General features: G+C 35.7%; 1 long non-coding RNA gene and 1 pseudogene across 1 annotated transcript; one reads left to right on the forward strand and one right to left on the reverse strand.

Moving 5' to 3' along the window:
* LOC137002187 (ubiquitin-conjugating enzyme E2 E3-like) overlaps positions 1–23,360 on the forward strand; it is a 31,081-nt pseudogene extending 7,721 nt beyond the window's left edge.
* LOC137002188 (uncharacterized) lies at positions 5,125–8,160 on the reverse strand. Its single transcript, XR_010891783.1, has 4 exons — positions 8,136–8,160; positions 7,799–7,874; positions 5,775–5,843; positions 5,125–5,503 (listed from the first exon to the last, which is right to left on the reverse strand). It is a non-coding gene; the product is annotated as an uncharacterized lncRNA (long non-coding RNA).
* Positions 23,361–23,728: the final 368 nt, after the last annotated feature.

A 23,728-nucleotide genomic window follows, 5' to 3' on the forward strand; every position in this document is an offset into this window, starting at 1 on the left:
GCTCTTACAATTTAAAGGGATGAAGTATTCTGATTTAAATAGAATAAGTCATGTCAAGTTTGCAAATTAATTCTATCTTGGTTTACTGCATATGAAAATTAAATGGTGAAACATGAAGGTCAGTAAAAGGTGTCTAGCTTCCTGATAACAACAAACACTCTTACGACTGATTTTATCACAACTTATTAAATTACACATTTTCTAAAATACAAATCACAAAGTTATCTTTAACAAAACTGATTTAAAATAATTCCAATCGTCTTCACCTACACCATAGACTGTGCACCCTCTACATGCTGCTCCATCGACTCCTGACAGTCCCAGGTTTCCTCTGGCCACTTCTTCATATCGTCTACCAGTTACGGCCGTTAACAGTGACGATATGAGACTATCTGATCGTTGTATAAAGTTTTCTCCGTGCTCCCAATTTGAAACATTTACTGCATTAACGTTATTTGTCATTTCTCTAAAGTTATAGCTCGCTATAAACAATCTTCTGATCTAGCTACCGGATGTGCCGAGTCAGTTTAGCGGAAGTCGGATGATAAAATGCGGAAGAGCGGAGAATTAAAAATGGGCGTGGCGGAATAAGGTGTATATGAAATCGAAGAAAGAACTGATGTGACGTCATTTCGAACAAAATCAGGCCAAAACAAAGTTCATTTTGTGTTCTTTTTGGAAGTTCGAAACGGATTGCCAGCACCAAAACCATAGACTGTAAAAAAATATGGACGTAGCGTCCGTGACGTCACCCATAGAGTTCTGAACAGCAGTTTTGAAGCGAAAATGAGGACCCGGCCATCTTAGCTGCGCGTCACCGCACGTCACTCCCGGATAACTGAAAATGGGCAAAGAGGCGGGGAGGTGGTTTGAGCTGATGTGATTGGTTGCTGAAACCACGCCCGCCTAGCTCGACGTGACCACGTTAGCAAGCAAAGGAGTTATAAATTATTAATAAAGATAAGTTTTAACATCAGAAAGTTATAAAGGTTTACTGTCAATTTACGGTGTTTTTTTAAGATATAGATGCTCCAACACCAGTAATTTGTGTTGGGTGTGCAAATAACAACATGGAACATCAAATGGGACGTCATACCTTTATAATAGAGATCGCGAGATGAATCCAATCTGTGGCACTTGGGTAAAATATAAATGTTCATTGCAAAAAAAACAACAACAACAACAACAAAAAACATTTCACATTTCTTCTGAATGATCTGCTCTCTGTCATCGTTCTTCAAGAAAGGATGCAATCTGAGCATAAATCGTATCTAACAAACAAATGAGCCTGTGTCCAAAGTATATTTTTTTCAAAATAGTGCAGCAGTTTTAGTTATAATATCCAAGCAGTGCTGTCAGAGTTGTATATCCTCCTGGTTTTGTCATTGTAGTAACGTTAAATCTCGCAATCAAAACTTTCAGCCAATGCCACGATCCAACAACGTGTGTTCTGTCACTTCCGTATGCATGCACATCTACACAGACACACATCAGTCTCGAATATTATGCAGCAAGCAGGGGCGGAGCCAGACATTGTAAACATTCGGGGCTTAGGCCAAATCTATGTTTGTCCAAAGACATTTAATTTTCTATTAGCAGCTTTACTGACATGAAAGGAGCTTTTGTTGTCGTATTCTTGTTCAGAAAATGTACATTACTGTAATTTGTAAAACTTTATTGAACGTACCAGCTGTAGGGGGGTCCGGGGGCATGCTCCCCCTGGGAGAAAATTTTGTACATTTTAAGGTTAAATGCATCAATCTGGTGCACTCTGGAAACTCAAAATTAAGAGCTTCAACACATGTACAGTGTGCAAATTGAACAAAGAAACAGCATTGACTTGTACCTGGACATTAAAAAGGGTTCAAACATCTTTTTTTACAATACTTTTGTACTCATTTCTTTTTAAAAGATAAATCCTTGAGCTTTTATTTTGATCATCACCAGCTGATCGTGTGCGCAAATGTGCGAGAGAGAGAAAGCGCGGCTTGTGTACGGTCGGATACTGTAGAAAAGCGGTATTGAACAGCTTAACGTATTTTAATAGAGAGATGTTTTAAGAAAAATTGTATTATGAGAGCACTGTTAAGAAACCTCTAACCTGAAATTCCTGCTTGCTGACTGTCTCGCACTCTTGCGGTTGACTGTGCTAGCTCCTCCCCTACCTGCTGCATATTCAACAGAGAGGAAGAAACGGAGGCTACCGACATAGGCTACCGACAGCAAAGAAATGTATTCTATAGGCTAGATTATTTTTAAGGTCTATTTTTACAGGCTGTATGCAGTATATGCAAAGCCAAAGCGCAATGAAATAAAGCAACTTATGATTTCGGGGGTTTACATAGGCTATTGTCCAGTTATTTTCTCAGTGACAGTCATTACATTCGGGGCTTGACTCAAAACATTCGGGGCTGAAGCCCCGGAAAAATCGGCTGGCGCCGCCCCTGGCAGCAAGCCATATTTTATAATTGTATAAAATAATCGAGAAAAAAAGCACAAAAACGGCTGAGATGCCAAATTCAGCGGCAGCTGAGGTAAAGTGACAGCTCACAGACAGCCCAGATAGCAAACTGACATAGAATCAACGTAGAAACGACGTTTCTCGTGACATCGAAACGACGTTGATCTCCGACGTTGATCCGGCATCAGTTTGCTCATCGGGGTAATGTTGAATCAACGTCAGACACTCCATTCAAATCTAACGGAAAATCGACGCAATTGGTTTGGTTACCGAACGTTGAAACGATGTTGATTTTCGGATGGTTGAAACGACGTTGTAGAATCAACACATATTCAACATAAAATCGATCTAATTGGTTTGCTTACCTAACGTCGAAACGATGTTGATTTCAGCTGAGTGAAACGACGTTGTAGATCAACACGAATTCAACATGAAATCGATCTAACTGGTTTGCTTACCCAACGTTGATGTTGATTTCATTTGGGTGAAATAATTCTATACAATTAACACATTTTCTACTTATTTTAAAAATCTCAAACACTTAATACTAAAAGATAAGCCTGTTTACAAAATAATCACACATCACATTCAGTTAACATTGCTTTAATATTTACAAAATACAGGTACAAATAGCCTACATCGTTAGAGCATACAAACCTTCTATACAAGACTAACATAGAAAAGGCATTTACTCTCAAATACACACAAAGAGGTATACAAGTTAATTATTAGCTATTATAAATAGTCTCAAGCTACAAATTAAAAGCAATATTTACTCAAGTATAAAACTGGTCATGTTCTTTTGTACCAAATGTGTTATTTTTATTGGAGCACAAAAGGAGATGCAAGGCAGAACATCAAGAGACTGATAGCCTGAGTCAGAATACACCATCAGTTTCTTTTCTTGCTGTGACTGAGACTATATTACTCTCTCCTTTTGTGTTCAACAAAAATAAAGACATATGGGTCACTAGATGATTTATAAAGAAATCTTACCCTTAAAAATGGAGGACAGAAGAATATAGACGATGAATTGGTTTTCCTTTGCAATTAAAATGTAAGTTCCTTGCTCTTGTAACAACAGGAATGTAAACTCATCAGGGGTGAAAATGGTGACAAAGATGTAACCCACAATTTCAATACAATGGACAATAAAATATATATTTTTAATTACTTTTTTAATTTCAAGGTTTATGAATATTTAAATTTATTTCATAATTATTATTGACATTTATATCAAAATTAAAATATTTCATCTTTATCTAAATGTAAACCAGTGTCAATTCATGAAGTGCCCCAATGATTTAACGGATTCACTCCTGTAATTGGATAAATGCGAATGTCACTCCTGAAAATTTGCAGTGCAGGTGGTTCTCTATAGCCCCCAGCTGTTAGAACAGTGACTCAATTATGCACATGCTGTATTGTATCTGGCATTATTGTAGTGAAACTGAGCAACTGACAGTGGAAGGTGTAGACAATATTTCAGTGAAGTCATCAAAATGTTTTAGGAGTTGAAAACTTAGTTCCTTTCTCTCTCAAAAACACAACACAACAGTTACACCTTTTAAATTTCAGAGTGTCTATTTACATAAAGTGCAAATAGCGTCCCTTGTTGGCAAACGCTATTTACACTAGCTTTTGGGCCACTCAAGTTTTAAAAAAGAAGCACAGAAGGCAACGTCTTCAGTGACACAGCAGTAGAGAGTAGGGAGTTCTGGCTTTTGATGCAGGTTCAAATCTGCCTTTTGTTAAGCTCACATTTATTTTCAATAAAAATGAAAATAATGTTCTAAAAGCGGAACTAAACTGAACGAGTGTTTAATAATATTAAAAATGTTTATTGGGTAGGGTTAGGAGAAGGTGTAGGGAGGGTTTTATTCTACCAATAAGGCAGCATCCATTTAATCATTTTAATAAATACAATCATTTACACTCTATATTATTGCATCCTGTTAATGTACAAAAATACTGAGGTGCAAATAGTATCTGCCAATATTAAGTAGGCCTATAGATAGCATCTATTTACTCTTATTGCAAAGAATTGATACTTTACATGGTGTAAATAGAATCTATCACTATTTTCACCTAGTGTAAGAAAATGTGCTATTGTCACTTAGTGCAAATAGTCGCTGCCTTTAATCTTTTTCATTGCAGGTGCACTAAACCTATTCTACAAATCACAAATTAAGAAATTCATAAGCTCAATTTTTTTGTAGATCAGTAAAACTTTGGCCAATCATGCACATTTCTTTGTGTATGATTTTGTGAATCACCTACACTGTTTGGCTATTCTCATGTGGTAACATTAAAGAAATATTAAGTGCTAGCTAAAAACAAACAAACAAACAAACAAACAAAAACAGTTTGTAATAAAAAAAAATCATACATAAAAGAGACTTGTATCCCTTTAATATAGACTAAAATACTGAATGTCAAATAGTAGCATTTATAATAAATATTTAGCTACTGTTCATTTCTTGCCAAAACCATACTTCTACAGTGCATGTAATTTCGGGGTGGTGCAGTGTTGATTACTGATTGATTAATAATGACAAGATCAGATTGTCAGATTGTATATCTTTACATTTTGAATATATTTGTTAAAATTTGAATTCATGTTAATAAAAAAGATACTGCAAAGTGTGACATATCAGGACTGTTACAGTGTCTGAAGAGCACGGCTTAAATGTGAGCATATGAATTTCTTAATTTGTGAAATAGGATTTGTGCACCCCCAATGAAGAATTTGAAAAGGTGTAGCTGTTTTTGTAACTGGAGAAAAAAGTTTGCAACTTTTAAAAATCCTTTCAAATTTTTAAATAAAAAAATAAATAAATAATTTACTGATGTATGACTATTCTTTAAAATTAGAAATCCCACTGTCACAGGTGCTCAGTTTTGCTATAATAATACCCGCACAGAACATGGTAGTAATCAGCCATCCATTTAAAAGCAGAGGTCTTTGTGGTGTACTGTTGGTACATCTGTCCAGGCCAACATCTGATGTCCTGATGCCTTCAACTGGGGATCCCTGAGAACCTGCAATAGAAATAGTACAGATCAAAATCATACATCATACATACCCATTACAAAGTATCTCATCTGGTAACACAAATTATCATTCCTGGTTTAGTTTTAGTGGGCATGATAATGCCCAAAAGAAATTATTTCAATTCGCCCCTCTGAATATTCCTCTAACGTGGCATTTTGTGAGAAGACCAATGACCTTGTCACGTCTTCTTTTACATTGTAATTTTCATATAAGAGAAATAATTAATGCAAAATATGAAACATCCATGCATTTACAAACCTCATTTGGATAAATACAATGGTGGAAAACTTGAATCAGTGTTACACAGGAAAGCCTGTCAGTGATGTGCTATAAAGTAAAAGGAAAGACACGAATAACACTGTAAAACTGTATTTTCATAGTGGGTCCTTTTATAATAAAGTCATTATATTATGTTTTTAAAAGATCTTGTTAATTTTGTTTAATAATATGAACAATATTAATAATAGTAATAGTAGTAGTATATATAAATGCTAGAAAAATTTCACCATGAGCTGTTTGCATGTAAATGAACATAATGGGAACAGAAAGTAAAAAACAGCTCCATCTGAAACTTTTCAATCAAATCAAAGGAGTACAAGCTCCTGTTCTAAAATTATAGTACACAAGACACACAAATGAGAGGTACAGTCTCTCCCTAATCTTACAAAATAACAACCATCCTGACAAACACATGTTGTATGAAGACTAGAGTTGGAATAAAACACCCATCCTAATCCTCACATATCATATAAAGTATTTCCCCTCCTCAAGTCCATATTGTCCTTTCATCTTCAGGAAGCCATCTTTCAGCCTCCATGCAGTGGTTGGGTAAAGCTACATTAGGTTAGGACAGCCTTAAGAAGTTATTTCATGTGACTCATAGAAGTTATGTCAGTTATGTCATATGGGTAGGGATAGGTATCGTTATAGTTCTAACGGTATTGCTACTGTTAATTATTGATCGGGTATTTCAACGGTATTCTTATCGGTTCTTTTTATTATATACAAATTAAGAACATAATTAACATTGCTTTATAGATGAAATCAACTGAAGATAAAAGACATTAAATCTCTCAAGATCTCAGCAGAGGAGGATTAAACAACTCTAAACAACAACTAACACCGTGTCTACACCAGACGTGACTTTTTTTGTGTCGCGCCTCAACAGCTAAAAGCTGACCGACTGTTGAAAATAGAACGGGGAGCCCGCTTACTGTCAGGAATTTGTTGTGTTGCGTCACTCCTCATCCAGTGTAGACAAAATCACAGATTATAACAGGTTCTATTATTAAACATGCTGAGAAGATGTTACTGTTTATGTGATCACAGATATCCCGTGCATCACAGCACATATGAGCTTTGAAGCAGTCTGTCTCAATCGAGATGTGTTATAGGCTGCCCACAATATGCGCGGCAATATCCATCGGCAACTGTAACAGATTTTAGATTTTTGAATTTCATCTTGGGATTTCAAACAGAAACAAGATTTTTCTTACCCCCCCCCCAGAAAACAAGAAATATTTTATGTAATTTTAATTATCTAGAAAAGGCATCTTGATTTAACAATTTCTAGATATTTGGAATATAAACAATACAAAAATACTAAGTAAGAAAAATTTTTTGTAGTGCAGGACATTTTTAAATATATCTCCGATTGTGTTCATCAGAAAGAAGAAAGTCATATACACCTAGGCTTGATGGCTTGAGGGTGAGTAAATCATGGGATAATTTTCATTTTTGGGTGAACTAACCCTTTAAGGTCTTCTTTTATCTTTGGTTGATTTCATCTAAGGCTGTGGCTGGAAGTTTTTCTCTTTTTCTGTTGTTGTTTCTTTCCTTCAGTAATTCTGCTCATTAACAGCAGGACTGGTTTACGTCATGTGACAAGCATTGATAATGACACAAGAGTGGGTAACTTCTGTCCACCTCGTCTATAGGCAAGGACTAAAATAGAGAAATTTCATATGAATTAATATCGATTCTGGAATAAAAATGTTTTTTTTTTTAATCGTAAACAAATTGTGATAGTTAGGTGAATCGATTTTTTTTCCCCAGCCCTAACATCTATATAGCAATAATGAATAGTGCGTGTAATTTCTCCAGTACCGACGGCAGAACCGATAATGTTCAAGCTTATCGATACTCTGGTCTTTCATAATTTATCCCCGGGGCCTGTTTAATACCATGTTTCGGTACCCATCCCTACATATGGGTGAGCTCATAAGGATGAAAGCTTGAGTCAGTCTCTTGATTTGTGACTGTGCAGCTATTGTGAAACTCACCATCTTCATGTATCAAGTGTGAATGGCATCTTGTCCTGAAGAATCACAGCTCCAAACGCTAGAGATTACATCTCATCTGGTAACAAGAGCATAGTACAGCAATAACTGTAAGAACTCTAATGATATCTTTACCCCCTGATATTGCATTGATGATATAAATTCAAACATATTAGAGGCTAAGAGTATGAGCAATGAGTAAGCTGGCCAAATTTCTGAGAAAAATAACTTACATGCCTAAAGTTGTCGACCCCCTGAACCACAATCAGCATTTATAAGTAAAAAGTATTTAAGAATATATCAGTAAAAAATACATGCACATATACAAATAAATAAATACCTTTGAGTGGAACAGTATGGCGTCTCTACACTTGAAAACATAACTCAAAACAGACCTAGAGAAATACAATAAAATAAATTAACGACCATGATATCCTGTTATCATAATAGTTAAATAAATGATTATAACTACAAGCATTATAACATTATACTTGTCACCTATGTTACCTCATTTAGCTGATTATTTAGCCTACAGGCCTTTCAAGGAATGTGAGACTTCTTTCAAAAACAGGTAAAAACCTTACAGACCCACAACTTTTCAACAGTAGTGTACTGAATGATTGAGGTTTTGCTTACTATAGTCATCTGGTTCATGGCCTTTGACAGGAGGTCACTCAGCTCTGCTGGGGTGCAGGAGGCCATCTGCATGGAAGGATCTAGGAACACAACATGGAATTTGTCTCAGAGCCAACAATATTTACTACAGGTTTATTACAAGGAACCAAGCTAGAGCAGAGGTGGGAAGAATAATATACATAATATTAAAAAGTAATTTCTTAAGTTAACAGAATTTATATTTTTAGTATTAGAATTCACTATTGTACATACAGTGTCACTTACATTTGGATGTCAAAGACTTCTTAATAAATTAAAAATATAATATAATAATAATTTTGCAAAAGAACACTGCAGATGCATGGTGATATAGGTTAGATATATTGTGAAATAAATGCATATTAAATTATTTAATGAGCTTTCTCAGTTCACCTGTGTTTCCTCCTCTGTCAGCTTCCCCTTTGTTGTAGAGGGGTTTTTCTGTCTCCCCTGAAATTACAGTAGAGATCAAAACATGTTTGAAATAGTTTCAGTTCATTTTCGCGCTCGTGTAAGTGACGTCACCGATTAACGGTACAGCAAGCGCATACTTTTAGTTTAAATAAATAAATATGTTTACTATCATTCATTGATAACTTGCCAGCAAAACCTTTACAAAACTATCAAAACATCTCATCTACACATAAAGACGCGATTAAACGCCCAAACTTTCATTAAACAAGAGCTCAATCTATAGTTAACGTTAGCCAACCGCTTCTGAAAACGGTTGAGATGCTAACGGACTTTTTCAAAGACACTAAATCATTTCTTTTAAGTAAATATTCAACAGAAGTGTGTCAATTACACTTAAGAAAAGTATCAGGAACAGTTTTATATACTATGTGTGTGATTTTATGGACTAAACTTACCTAAAATCAGTGAAAACAACAGCGAGACGGAGTCTTGCTGCCTGACGTTTCCCCGTTTCCATGGCAACTCAGATCCGCTCCAGCGTTTGAAAGCGATTCGAACGTTCAACGCGCACGCGCATTAAAACACGCCACAGTCACGCAGCATTTACAAACATAAACATGTAGAATTATAACATGATGTAAATAAATACATCTATAATTAAAACAATACATCATTTAAAATAATTAAATAATTATTAAATCATGAATTTAAAATGCATTTTGTAGTTCTATCGACCCATTCGTGCAAAATGAGAAAGTGAAACTTTAAAAGAACTTCTTTATATTTTTTGAAAACGTGCTTGGAGTATTTTTATACCAACACTTTACTTTTGTTATATATATATATATATATATATATATATATATATATATATATATATATATATATATATATATATATATATATAAAGCCAGTTTTTTTGTGCTTTCAGATTCTCTTTAACTGTAAAAAAAAATAAATAAATAAATGAAATAAAAAAATTAAATAATACAATATATTAGATTTTTTTCATGTCCACTACAATGAGCACAGGACGGAAGCAACAACAACAAAAAAAATTGTAACCATACAGTATTATGAGATAGAGTTCAAACCAAACACAGTATGTGAACTAGCGTTGAAGATTTTGATTATAACACATACTGAAACAATGAGCAATGACAATCAGAATGAAAAAAAATGTAAGATAGGATGGAGTCTCAAAAAACATTTTGATTCTTTTTATTGGTCGAGTGGGTGAATTATGTGTGTACTTGCTTGTTTTGATAAATATGTGATTGTGTGCATATCATCCAGGCATCAGTGTGTGTGCGTGTGTGTGTTGCTTTGTGTACACTCATAGTCATTTCACATTTGTTGTTTCACAATATTGTCTCTTGTTAAAAACTATACATAACATGATTCATGAATAGGTTATATTTTTTAAATATTTTACATATGTACACAGGCCTATTTATACATGTAACATGAAGATCAATTTTTAAGCTTTATGTTCTATGCATTTTTAAAATATAAACAGTAGGCCTATATATATATATATATATATATATATATATATATATATATATATATATACATTTATAAATACACACACACACACACACACACACACATATATATATGAAGAATTCAGATGCAAAAGCCTCTAAGTGCCATCTGAAATTCTTATAAAATGAGCATTTTTATGAAGCTTATATGTTTATGTTCAGTTATTTCACTTTAATGGCAATGAAAAGGACCTATTAATTGCCATTCAAGTATAATTACTGAACCTACGAGCTTGATAAAAATGCTCATTTTAGAAGAAAATTTCAGACGGCACTTAGAGGCTTTTGCATCTGAAGTCTTCATAATATTAACAATGTTTCTCATACAGTATGTTGCATTTATGGTTTTCATTAACGCTCCTTCTCGTGTGTTTTATGAACTGCCTGCGATACCGTTTGAGCAATCTTCGGTAGGCTATGCTTTCATTTAATATTAAAATGGATGGCATCGGACAAAAAAAAAAAAAAAAAAAAAAAAATCACGGAAACTTTGAAGACTGCTCATTTTATCAGTGTCAGAAGAGCCTGCTAGATTTCGCTGCTCAGTTATGTGGATTTATTATAAATAGCCACTTCTATAAACTTGTTTAATTTACTTAAATAGGGTTTTTATAATGAATTAAAATTATATCAGTAAATAAGACAAAAGACATGCACGTCCTATTCCGTCCGAAAAGGGATTTATAGTGCACGCAATGTCCGATTCCTCTAACCAAGTTTCAACATTTATCAGACGTTATGATTTCGATCATATGCGTCGGCGTAGCTATCAGTTGATGAAACAACCTCATTTCGACATTGAATCGATGTTATATTTTCGACGTAATAACGTTCTGATGTTCCGATCAAATAGTGAACGTTGAATCAACATTGAAATTTGATCGGCGACTGATACTGATCTTTACAACCAAAAATAAACGTTGAATCGACGTCTGTTTGCTATCTGGGAGCAGCGCACTCTACCTGTCACTCAAGTGACCACGCCCTTAATTATGCAGAACTTTTAAGGCTTAATATAATTTAAACGGATAAGTTATAAAAAAATTCACCCCCCTCAGAGTTGTCATGAATGGCAAAAATAGCAGTATAGACCAAAAGCACAATTTGTACCAACTTGTAAACATGTTTTTTTCTGCTATAAACTTGGCCAATTTAACATGGGACTCTATGAGATTCTGCTCTCTTTTGGAGCCTGTCCCTATCGGCCAGTCGATGAATCGCAGTTTAAGTTACTTCCGTATTGGCTTCACGAGAGAAAGGGGGAGGTTGCCGCTTGACCAAAACACCTTCGTACAACCATTGGTCCGTGACGATAACGTAACAGGAGGCGTGCGCTGAGGCTCCGCCTTCGCACGCGTGGGCGCATCTCTGACTCATTTGATCTGTAGAGTTTGTTGAGGTAAGAGCTCCGCGGGTGAGAAAAGACTAGATAGCTGCTTTATAGTACAAAATTAAGTTGTGCTTGTAAAAAAAATGAGTTACTAACGCTGTTTTTCATGTTTGATACTGTAAAGCTGCTTGATTTTTAGCAATCCATTGAATAAAGTGCTATATGAAGACGTGACGTGACTGGAGTGCTAATTTGTAGAGCTCGTGCTAAACATACCCATGCTGTTACGATCAGACGCTTTTCTTATGCTTTCTATAATAAATGCTTACTGTTTTCTCATTTTTGTTGTGTTTATTTTGTTAGACCATTTTGGAAGTTTATTTTGGAAGAAAGTGCACGGCACATATTTGTATATTCATCTAAGTGTCGCTCTAGCAGTGCGGCGTCAGATGTTCCTTTATAGTATATCGCTGGTCATGCATTTCGAACTTCGTTTTACCCCTAAGCGAAGAACGAAAAGTGATAACAGGATAATTATGCATTTCAGCTATTGTTCAGTTGAAGTCAGTTCAGTGTTGATTCAGACACAAAATTAGTGGTGTTAAATCTTTAATTTTAAATCACAAGTGTGACACTTTTATTCACTTTTTTTTCTCTAGGTTACATCATTTCACCATTAACAGTAAAGGCCTTTGCACACTGAGTCCGAAATTTTCGCATGCGTTTTTTCGTATTCGCAATCCTAAAAATTCGTCACGCACCGAGACCTTGCACACTGAGTCCGATGCGTAATAATGAATGCGTTGCGAAAAAATCGCAAAACAATACAAAATGAAGTCTTCAAGCAGTGAGCACGATTAGTTGTCTCCTAGAGAAAAAGAAAGAGAAAATATTGGGTCTATTCAATCCCGAGATTGCATAGAGAGAAAGGAGAATTCACCTCATCAAGGAGCTGCGGGATTATCCGAGCGTTTCAAAGTTTACTTCAGAATGTCAGTGGCTCTGTTTGATGCTTTACTACTGGCACAATCTGTCTTTATATTCGGTCTCTTTGTATTCCTCACGTTGTTAGTCATTCAGTGCTGCTGTTTTGTGCTGTAGACGACGTGGATCAACTTGTCAGATGGCATTCTGGATTTTTGCGTTCGCGTACGGTGGCTCTGAATTGTCAAAACGTCTCTCAAAATGCGTGCCACGGATGCGAAAAACGCAGAAAATCGAACCTGATCCGAATATTTTTTTGACGGACGAAAGTTTCGGAGGCAGTGTGCAAATGCGGTTGACATAACGTGAGGTCGAATTTATTTTTTAACGTGCGAAAGTTTCGCATGCGAATTTCGGACTCAGTGTGCAATGACCTTAAGTCTATTTTTGTGTATTATAAGTAAGTCTTTAAATCATTCACTCAAAAATTTGAACTCAGATTTGTTCTCTGTCAAAATGTCACTTTTCAGAATGATGATATGGATGGTTGGATAATTTAGAACTAAACTGGCCAAAACAAAGTTCATTGCTTCAGGGTTTTGAAACAGTTTGGGACTTTTCTCATCATTTTTGTTTTGTGTTACAGAAAATAGCTGAGGTAGCGTACTATGGAGTTTCTTTTGTGTCTTTTTTATTCAAACAAACATATTGTGTTTGAGAGTAAAACTAATCATTTTGTAATTAAAAAATATATATATTGCAAAAAAAGTCTTCTTAAGGTTCAAAAATAAAGAAGTTGATAACAGAATTATTTGCAGTGCGTGTAAATCTTTAAAAACCTTTATTTTTCCTTGTGCACTTCGAGAACTTTTCATCCCAAACCCACACATTTTGCTCTCTTTTCTGCTGTCTTTTTTGCGGGTCAAAATATTTTGCTTGCGAGGTGAATAGGTTTGCAAGCTGAAAAGTTTTGCGAATTGAAAAGTTTTGTTTGCACGTGAAGCTGTAGCTCAGTGGGCGGTCTCTACCAACCAGGATGAAAGGCATTTTTCTATTGGTCACCCTCGATTGAAGTGACAAGTTGGCCACGCCCACTACGGTTTCCCGCCGCTGCTGCTGCCACCGAGAAGATAAGAGAAGCGAGAATGGCGAGCAACATGTCGTTTACTGGGTAAGATAACTAATTTAATATCATAAACGCAGTGACAAGTGAACTGAATGATTCTCTCTTCTTATGCTGTCCCATTTAAATACTTAACGTTGGCTAGACCAGTTAGTGTTACCGTTGACTAGATTTTATTAACGTTAGCCAACACTAGCAGCCAGAGCCACCTTTAGTAACGTTTGCCGTGTGGTCGATGTCCAGTGTTGCTAGCTGAGCTGACATTCATAATCACATTTAGATTTTCTCAGCGTAAAGGTTGAGAGGCACTATTTTCGATGTTGGGCCTAGGTTCTGGGGTAAAAATATCCGCTTGTTAACTCGTGACGTAAGGAACGCCGTTTCTGGGTCCAAGCCCCGGCTAGTTTGATTTGAGAATGCCATCTCCGCGGCCGTTTATGAGCGCTATTTATTCATAATAAACATTTATCATTTTAAAGTTACACGTTTAAAATACTTAGTCTATACAACAGTCTCCATGGTCACAGCGTCAAAGACGTTAATATTTTAACGATTTATAAAAGATGAATCACTGTCTGGCCATCTGGGATTTTGGTATGGAGGTAAAGGTTATGATTATATATATATTTTTTGTAGTATTACACCACATTATGTCTGTATATTAGCACCGTTTGTTGTTTTCTTACGTCACGAGTTAACAAGCGGATATTTTTACCCCAGACCAAACTATACGAATTGTAGATCCTGCAATAAAAATAAAGGTATGAGTGACAGGTGCACCAACACCTCACAGCACCAGTAACTGAACCCTACCTAGAGTGGTTTTCCTCAGTGTTAGTGATGTCTGCACAGAGGCAACATCAGACAGCTGCTCGAAGATCTCGTCTTTGTACTCAAAGTAGTAAAAAATACTTAAAATTAAGATTACACCAGAATGAGCTGCTTTTCTAACACACCCTAACACTTACACACAATAATGATGATAAATGCTGACAAAAACTTATTACTTTTCATTTTACTACTTTAATAAAACAAGGAAAATGTAATGTTTAGTTATATGACAGCTGTGCATGAACACGGCTGATGTGAATTCATGCATTAATTCATTGCTTAATATATACATTTACTGATAATAGCATAATTAATAAGTAAAGAATTAATAAAAGTAATAATGACAAATGCATATACAAGTCAACAACACACAAAACAAAGCTTTATTCAAATGTATTGATCTAACAATCAGGTATTTACAGTCCTGTTGTCATCTCAAGACAGCTGTGCCAATTCTGCAGCTTTATTCTGATGAAGCAGCTGATGAACACCTTCATCAGCATGTCCCTCACTGCTGAAGATGAAGATGATGGACCCCTGAACCCCTCAACCCTGGAGCAGGAGTGGGAGAAGTTGTGCGGGACAATCTGCTGCTGCAAACATTCATGTGCGCTCCATCAGCAGATTAAAACATTTTACAATTAATTCATGTCAGCATTCTGTTTCTTGCATATGGCATTTCATATTTTTACCATTACTTGCTAATTTTTGTCGTGGCTTCATTCGTTTTGTGGTTTTATGGTCTAAACCACTGAGCTGGTCAGCAGAAGTTTGCTGGTTCGATCTCTGCAGCGTCTCCTCCAGTGTGTCCTTGATAGAGACACTTGAAAGGAGGAGTGATGGAGGATCTCGTCCATGACATTGAACCATTCCCAGGATCTGCTGTGTCTCTCCATCCAGTCTGAGGACATTCACATTGTACAATAATGCACAAATATAATACAAAAGCAGTCATTTTAACAGCACAATGTCACTTGATTTCTGCATTAGAAATAACAGTGATCTTACTTTATATTTTGTTACTTTATATTTTTATTTAGTTTCAGGTTTTCCTCTTTTTTTCCTAACAAATACTGTCGTCAGCTTTTCTTGCAGGTCCTGCTCCACCAAAGCTTTGCAGCAAATGCACAGACATCAAGAATCAGAAAAGTGCTGTAATAACGGTTTAAATTCCAATAATTAAAATAAACTAGACTTTAGATTTAAATAGACTTTGTATTCATTTCTGTAGTATCCACACTCAAAGCCTTTGATGGCATCATTCCCCAGATTCAAGTTTCCTCTGAGATTTATGTGCTCAAATCTACATTCACATGTTGATGATGTGTTAACTCACTTCTTATCCAATACAAATGTTCCTTAATTTATTAACAGTACTAATGGACAAATAAAATAGATTAAACTTGTGTAGTTACTGTAGATTTGTTTATTTACATTCTTTTCATTCATGTAATGTAAGCAGTGTTGACAACAGTGAATAATAGCACAAACACATCACTCATAATACATAATCCAGCACTCATAAATCATAATACTTGCAGAAGATATTCGTGTCAGATGTTAAATAAACATTTAGTAAGCATCTTTAAGATGTATATGGTTTAGAATATGTAAATCCACTTTGGAAAATTAAGGTGTTTACTAGAGATCCCGTTATCTATACATAATAAATCGTGATTTTACTGCAAAATCACAACAATAGTGTCTAGCATCTTTACACATTCAGCAGTTTACTCTACAGTAGTTCAGCAAATGTGTTTTTGGTTTTCAATACTCACTTTTGACACATTTTTCTCCTCCGTGTTTGTTTATGACGTATCCTCAGCCGTGGCCTCCTGGGATAGAAAAGTATCCAGCGAGGAATACTTAAGAATCCGGGCGGAAGTAGTAGGCCATCCGGGAACTCCTCGACTACTATTTTATGACTACTGAGGTTTCTGACATACTTATTTGCTCGCCTACTGCTTTTCCCCATTATATATTAGGTAAGTAGGCGGTTTAGGACGCACTTTAAGTAGGCGCTCGTCCGAATCTCGCGAGAATTAGTACGTCACGCAGGTAATTTTCGCCTACTCTTTTTGCTTCAGACATACTTATTCGCTCACCTACTGCTTTTCCCCTACTAAATAGTAGAGAAGTAGGCGGTTTCGGACGCAGACAATGTGATTATGAATGTCAGCTCAGCTAGCAACACTGGACATCGACCACACGGCAAACGTTACTAAAGGTGGCTCTGGCTGCCAGTGTTGGCTAACGTTAATAAAATCTAGTCAACGGTAACACTAACTACAGACTGGTCTAGCCAACGTTAAGTATTTAAATGGGACAGCATAAGAAGAAAGAATCATTCAGTTCACTTGTCACTGCGTTTGATACTAAATTAGTTATCTTACCCAGTAAACCTGTTGCTCGCCATTCTCGCTTCTCTTATCTTCTCGGTGGCAGCAGCAGCGGCGGGAAACCGTAGTGGGCGTGGCCAACTTGTCACTTCAATCGAGGGTGACCAATAGAAAAATGCCTTTCATCCTGGTTGGTAGAGACCGCCCACTGAGCTACAGCTTCACGTGCAAACAAAACTTTTAAATTCGCAAAACTTTTCAACTTGCAAAACTTTTCAGCTTGCAAACCTATTCACATCGCAAGCAAAATATTTTGACCCGCAAAAAAGACAGCAGAAAAGAGAGCAAAATGTGTGGGTTTGGGATGAAAAGTTCTCGAAGTGCAAAAAAAAAATAAAGGTTTTAAAGATTTACACGCACTGCAAATAATTCTGTTATCAACTTTTTATTTTTGAACCTTAAGAAGACTTTTTTTTTTTGCAATATATATATTTTTTAATTACAAAATGATTAGTTTTACTCTCAAACACAATATGTTTGTTTGAATAAAAAAGACACAAAAGAAACTCCATAGCGTACAACCTCATACTTACATATTCATCTCAACACTGCTCCAAACAGCATGGGCACTGTCAGGATGTTTGCAAACAGTAGGCCTATACCATAGATCAGGTATAGGCTACTGGAGAAGTGTCCATTTGGACAGCGAGAACCCAGCCTTGGGTAAACTTGCAAATCTGTCCTAAAATATCCCAAACTAAAATCAATAGAGCTCCAGCATTTGTATATTATTAGGGAAGTTCAGAACTTCACTTCACTGGAATGTTTGCAATAACGTTTAATCAGCTGGTGTTTTGTTGCACCCTGAAGCAAACACAGGTGTAGTTCATCACTTTATTTTCCACTAATGTTTGACAACCTCAGAGTGTCACAAACGTTTTTTTCCCCTTCAGTTTCAGCACTAGATCTTAATTTCATTATTTTACACTTATGTTTTGTTTAATATTTTGCTTGAAATGCTGTGCATGTGCTGTTTTTCTTTAAATAATATAATAATAATTTATATTAAATTAATTCATTTTAATTAATATTTTATCAAGTGTGGTATTTTTTAAACTACATTTCATATTTATTCTCTGATGGGTTGTATAATTCAGGACCAAACCATCGATTTCATCACAAAAGCATTTAAATAGTTAATTTAAATGAATAGTTCAAACGGCATCAAACCAAAGATGTAGCCTAATGAGTGAACAAAAGAAGGATAGTGTCATATTCTGTGTTTGTGTTCCTTGTTGGACTTTTAGTTTGTATTCTAGTTCAGTTCCTGTACTGTGATTCCCTTATTTCTCCTTGATTGTTTCCACCTGTGTCTTGTTAACCTTGTTAGTGTCTTTGTATTTATATGTCAGGTTTTGTTCTTCTATGGTTTGTTGTACCTTGGTTTGTGTGCTTTGTTTGTTTTTGGATCCTCTCGCTCTTGTTTCTACTTCAGACACAGACACAGACACAGACACAGACACAATGCACTGCTTCACCAAGTTAGTTTATCGTAAGCTTCTTTCCTCAAAACCTTGTCTCACCATCACAGTAACCACCACAATCTATGTCAGTGTTTCTCAACTCCAGTCCTCTGGACCCACTGCTCTGCACATTTTGTATGTATCCCTTATTTAACACACCTGATTTAGATCATCAGCTCATTAGGAGAGACTGCATGAACTGAACTGAGTGTGTCAGATAAGAGAAACATACAAAATGTGCAGAGCAGTGGGTCCCGAGGACTGGAGTTGAGAACCACTGATCTATGTTTCACTTCTCTCAAAATTAATTGTTTTCATAATGCTGTCTTGAACATGTTTGTGGACTTTCACCACTAATTAATGGACACAGTGTCTCATTTTTATGTTTACATCAACGGTTGTTGTCCTGTTCTGATCTCTCAGGTGAGGTTTTGCATGAGAATCTACCACTGCAACATCAACAGTCAGGGTGTGATCTGTCTGGACATCCTGAAGGACAACTGGAGCCCAGCGCTCACCATCTCCAAAGTGCTGCTGTCCATCTGCTCTCTACTCACAGACTGTAACCCTGGTAAGATACACACCTATATGACACACTTCTAACTTGTTTAAGGAGAAGTGGTGGTTGGAAAGGGCTAAATACCACCTGTTAGCTGGTCATGGGCTGAAGCTCCAGTGTTTATCAGTATGTTGGAACTCCACCTGTTTGACCTAGACTACATCAGAGGCAGTTTCAGGTGTGGGCATATATGCAGTTGCTTAATGCTCATGTATAAAACTGCGTACACATGTTCAAAGATATTTTTTTAGTCAGTTTTCCTAACAAAACCATAGGTACCAAGTTTTAGGAATTCAGTTTACATTAAGTGATGAATGATTGAATCAGTGTTTTAAACAGATTAAATGAAACGGAGTTTGAAAGTAATTAATCCCTGAAACTTTAGAGGGAGTTTTTGCAGAGGTTTAAATTTGAGACGTTAAAATTTCTTTCTAGTGCTCTCAAACTCTCATAAAGGGATAGTTCACCCAAAAATGAGAATTTTGTCATTATTTACTCTCCCTCAGTTTGTTCCAAACTTGTATAAATGTCTTTGTTCTGCTGAACACAAAGGAAGATATTTGGAAGAATGTCAGTAACCAAACAGATCTCATCCCCCATAGACTACCATAGTAGGAAAATGCATACTATGGTAGTCAATGGGGTATGAGTTTGCTTACTGACATTCTTCCAAATATCTTTCTTTTGTGTTCAGCAGAACAAAGACATTTATACAGGTTTGGAACAACCTGTGGGTGAGAAAATGACCATTTTCATTTTTGGGTGAAGGATCCCTTTAAAGAGTGCAAAATTTTGACCACTAGTGATATCAGAATGCATTACATCTCCAGTTATTCAAGATTTTTTTTTTTTTTTTTTATAATTAGCTTGTGTGTGTGCTTAATTTCTTGTGTTTTTAAAGTAGAAATTAATGCATGCAGTGGTCTTTTGTTTTAGTATAAAAACCACTTGATGCTCTTAAATAAATTTGTCAGTATAGTATGTTGCCCACCTAAAATGTCTGATTGTTACAGACTGTGAACTCTAACTTAGCATAACTTAAGTTTAAGGTAAGTTCATTTTTCAACACTTTTTAGATTGCTTTTGTACTACAAAAAGCATGACAGCTTTCTTGATATTTCAAATTAAGTGCAGTTACATACAATTTGATTGTCTTGCACACGATATTGAAGATAGGGTTAGTTCCCGTCATGCACCATGGCTGAAACGAATGATCTTTTTTTTTTTTTTTTTTTTGCATCGGTTATCCCTTTGGGTTTTATTAATTTTAGAAAACATTTTTGTAACATTGTGATGGTTTGTGAGCTTAACTGTTTATGCCCATGTAAATTTAAAGTTCAAACTCCCAAAAGCATTGTTAGCCAACTATGATTGCATGTTCCATTGATCTCTGGTAATGACTGAACTTGCGACCATAGTTGGCTTTAGGAAATGCACCCCTGGTTAATTTATATTATGTCAGTTTCATGAACTTAAAACAAATAGAATGTTCTAAATGCTCATCAAGGCTAGTAATTGTCCCATTGTCAATATAATTAATGGTTTACAGTTCTGTTATTTGTTCAAGCCAAACAACTCAATATTCAGTAGATGTATTGATTTTTCAGAGCATGTACAATGTGCAGTAGATGAGTATCTTTATAGTGGCATTCAGTTTTATATCACAGACATCTCTGAACATAAGCTCAGTGCTCATTCATTCCATTTAAATAAGCAAGGTCATTGAGCTACAGGAGAAAAAAAAATGCATTATTTTGCATATTCTAGTCTAATTACATAACAGATTCTCCATTATTGCTGCTTTCACTGCTGGTAAATGATGTAGATTAGACACCTTATTTTTCTACATGTTTCAGATTCTTTCCTTTCCACAACTTGCGTATAAAATACATATATTATATTATATTATATTATATTATATTATATTATATTATATTATATTATATTATATTATATTATATTATATTATATTATATTATCCTTGCTAGCTAGTAATGTCTCAGAGCTCCTTGTCTACTAGTTACAACACAAAATAAACATGAATGAACATCCGAAGGTATGTTGAAAGATACAGTACAACTTATCGAAATCCCTATCGTGTCACATATAAACGATCAATCAGTGTTTCAACCACGGTAAGGCATCAATAAAACAGCTTGTAAAAATGTTACATTTACCATCACGTTTACCTCAGAAAAGCTGTTCAATGTCCAAAAACTCTTTAGTTGGTTACAAAAATGAACTTTGAGAGGAGCATTTTAATAAATGCACTATAGGCTATTGCATATTCATTGTATTTGTTCTTAACACGTGCTTCAATATTGAATGTTTAAATCCTTTTTATGACGGCCACCATTTAAATGTTTTAGGCCTATATAAAAATGAGTAGAAACATAATCGTCATTAAAATGTAACTTCCTTATGTGTAATGTATAAGTAGCTTACAAATCAATTATTATAATGTACCAGCTGTGGTTCCCTGTATAGTTTATTAGTTGAGAGAAATTTGCCATGTACTGTGCCTGATAGGCCCCAAATTAATCAAAATTGAATTGAAGGTTATCAAATCGCAAGCTCCGGAATCAAAATCAATTCCAACTGTGAAATGTCAATGTCCAGTACTGTTGTCTTTATTTTCTTGTCAGAGTGCACAAGAATGCTTAATTTACATGTTAAAATCACAATTTTCTCCTGGGGGAGGATGCCCCCAGACCTCCCTATAATAATGTACTTCGTAAACATGTCTTGATTTTGCAGGTCTGAGCACAGTCTTCAGCAATGTGTAACAAACAAAAAAAGAAATGAAATTCTGTTTTCAGGATTTCAATTATTTATTTTTTGTTACACATTGCTGAAAACGACATCAGACATTATTCTGATTGTTAAAGGGAAAGTGGTTTGTAACCATATTAACTATACTTTCTAATAAACCTTGGTTTAAATAACATGAAAGACATAATTGTGTATATGAATTGTGAGTGCTACAAAGACACCTTTTACACGAAAATCTTAATTTCTTATTCTGTGGAGGTCAGACACGAGTAAAATCGTGTTGACTTGAAGAGCTGGTTTGAATATATCTGCACTCCTGTAATTGGATGCTTTCTTAAACATACAAATTACAGCGGTGAGAAAACAGCATTTGTGTTGAGAATAGCATGCAGCACTAATTTACTATACTGTTGCTCAAAAAAAAAAAAAAAAAAACTCTATCAGGACTTTGACCCCTTTAAGTGTTTCTCTCACACACACACCCATCCCCCGGTTTCCCTGCTGTTGAGCTCAGGCTTTGGGTCTGAATCAAGATATCCAACCCTCCCCCCATGTTGTGTGCCCATCCCCTCCAGTCTTTGTGACATCTATGAGATTCAGCTCATTAATCGTGGGGGAAAGGGCCAATGACAGTTCTTTAACCTCTTACAGGCTTTCATCCCAATCACAATCTCCTACATCTGGACAACCTTTAACCCCTCTGAAGTCGTCCTGACACACTTTCCTTTCCCACATTAAACCAGTGATCAGACATGCTGGAATCATAAGTGTAGTTTCATTCTCAAAAAGAAAGCCCACAGACCACCTGCTCCTACCAAAAGTGGCAAGAGCTTTCTCAATCTGATTGGCCTTTTTTTTTTTTTTTTTTTTTTTTTTTTAGGATCCGGGGTCCTCTTTTATAATGTATATGCACAAACATATTTGAACTTGAATTCTATGGATTTTATCCTATGTCAAAAGTGAGGAACAAGTCATGATTTATATAGGCAGAAACTGATATGAAAGTGTTATGCGAACGCCAGCTGATGACCATGTTTACAGACTTTTTGGCACTTCGTATACCAGCAATTCAATTAATTGAACATTATGAAAATGTAATTTAAAATTCTTTTAACAATTTTGCTGAAATTATTCTATATAAATGATTTCCTGAAGAAATGTCCCTTCACACACCTTTTATACAGAAAGTCTGAGTGCTATACTACTTCAGAACCATAAGGGCATCTGTAAATGTCTTGATGCACTTGTGCACATTTTATGAATTCATAGGAACATTTTGGAAACTGTTGTACTTTAACATTTAGGATCATTCTATGCACATCTTTATAAAAAAGGCTTCTAAAGTAGGAAAACATAATAGACCAGTTCAGACAATAGTGTGAAGGGGGCCAAACTATTAACTCCTCACTATTCCTTTTCCTTACAGTTGATCCTCTGGTAGGAAGCATCGCCGTACAGTACCTGACCAACAGACCAAAGCGCGACAGGATAGCCAAACAGTGGACCAAACGCTACGCTACATAGTGGTTCTACAATTTTATGAAGCGACGAGATACTTTTTGTGCACAAACAAAATAAAAATGACGACTTTGTTCAACACATTCTTCTCTTCCATCTGGGCCTCTGACGTGTGCTTACGAAAGCACCATGATGCATGTGCGGGAAGATGACGTAGAAGCCGGTGTTCTGACATATGACCGGAAAGTGAAGCACTGTGTTTTGCAAGCTGAGGAAGAGGAAGGTTTATTTCAGAAGTCGTTGAGTGTTTCCTTGACCCAGTTTGAAGTTGTCTGGTGAAAAATGTTCACTGCACAACTTCATTTGCTTGACGTATCGAAGCGATAAATCAACATGCTGATTAATGGCCAGCGGCCATAGATTCAGTCGCTCAAAATCATTCGATGGGAAATGGTGAAA

Source organism: Chanodichthys erythropterus, chromosome 15, assembly GCF_024489055.1.
Source record: "Chanodichthys erythropterus isolate Z2021 chromosome 15, ASM2448905v1, whole genome shotgun sequence".
Lineage (NCBI taxonomy): Eukaryota > Metazoa > Chordata > Actinopteri > Cypriniformes > Xenocyprididae > Chanodichthys > Chanodichthys erythropterus.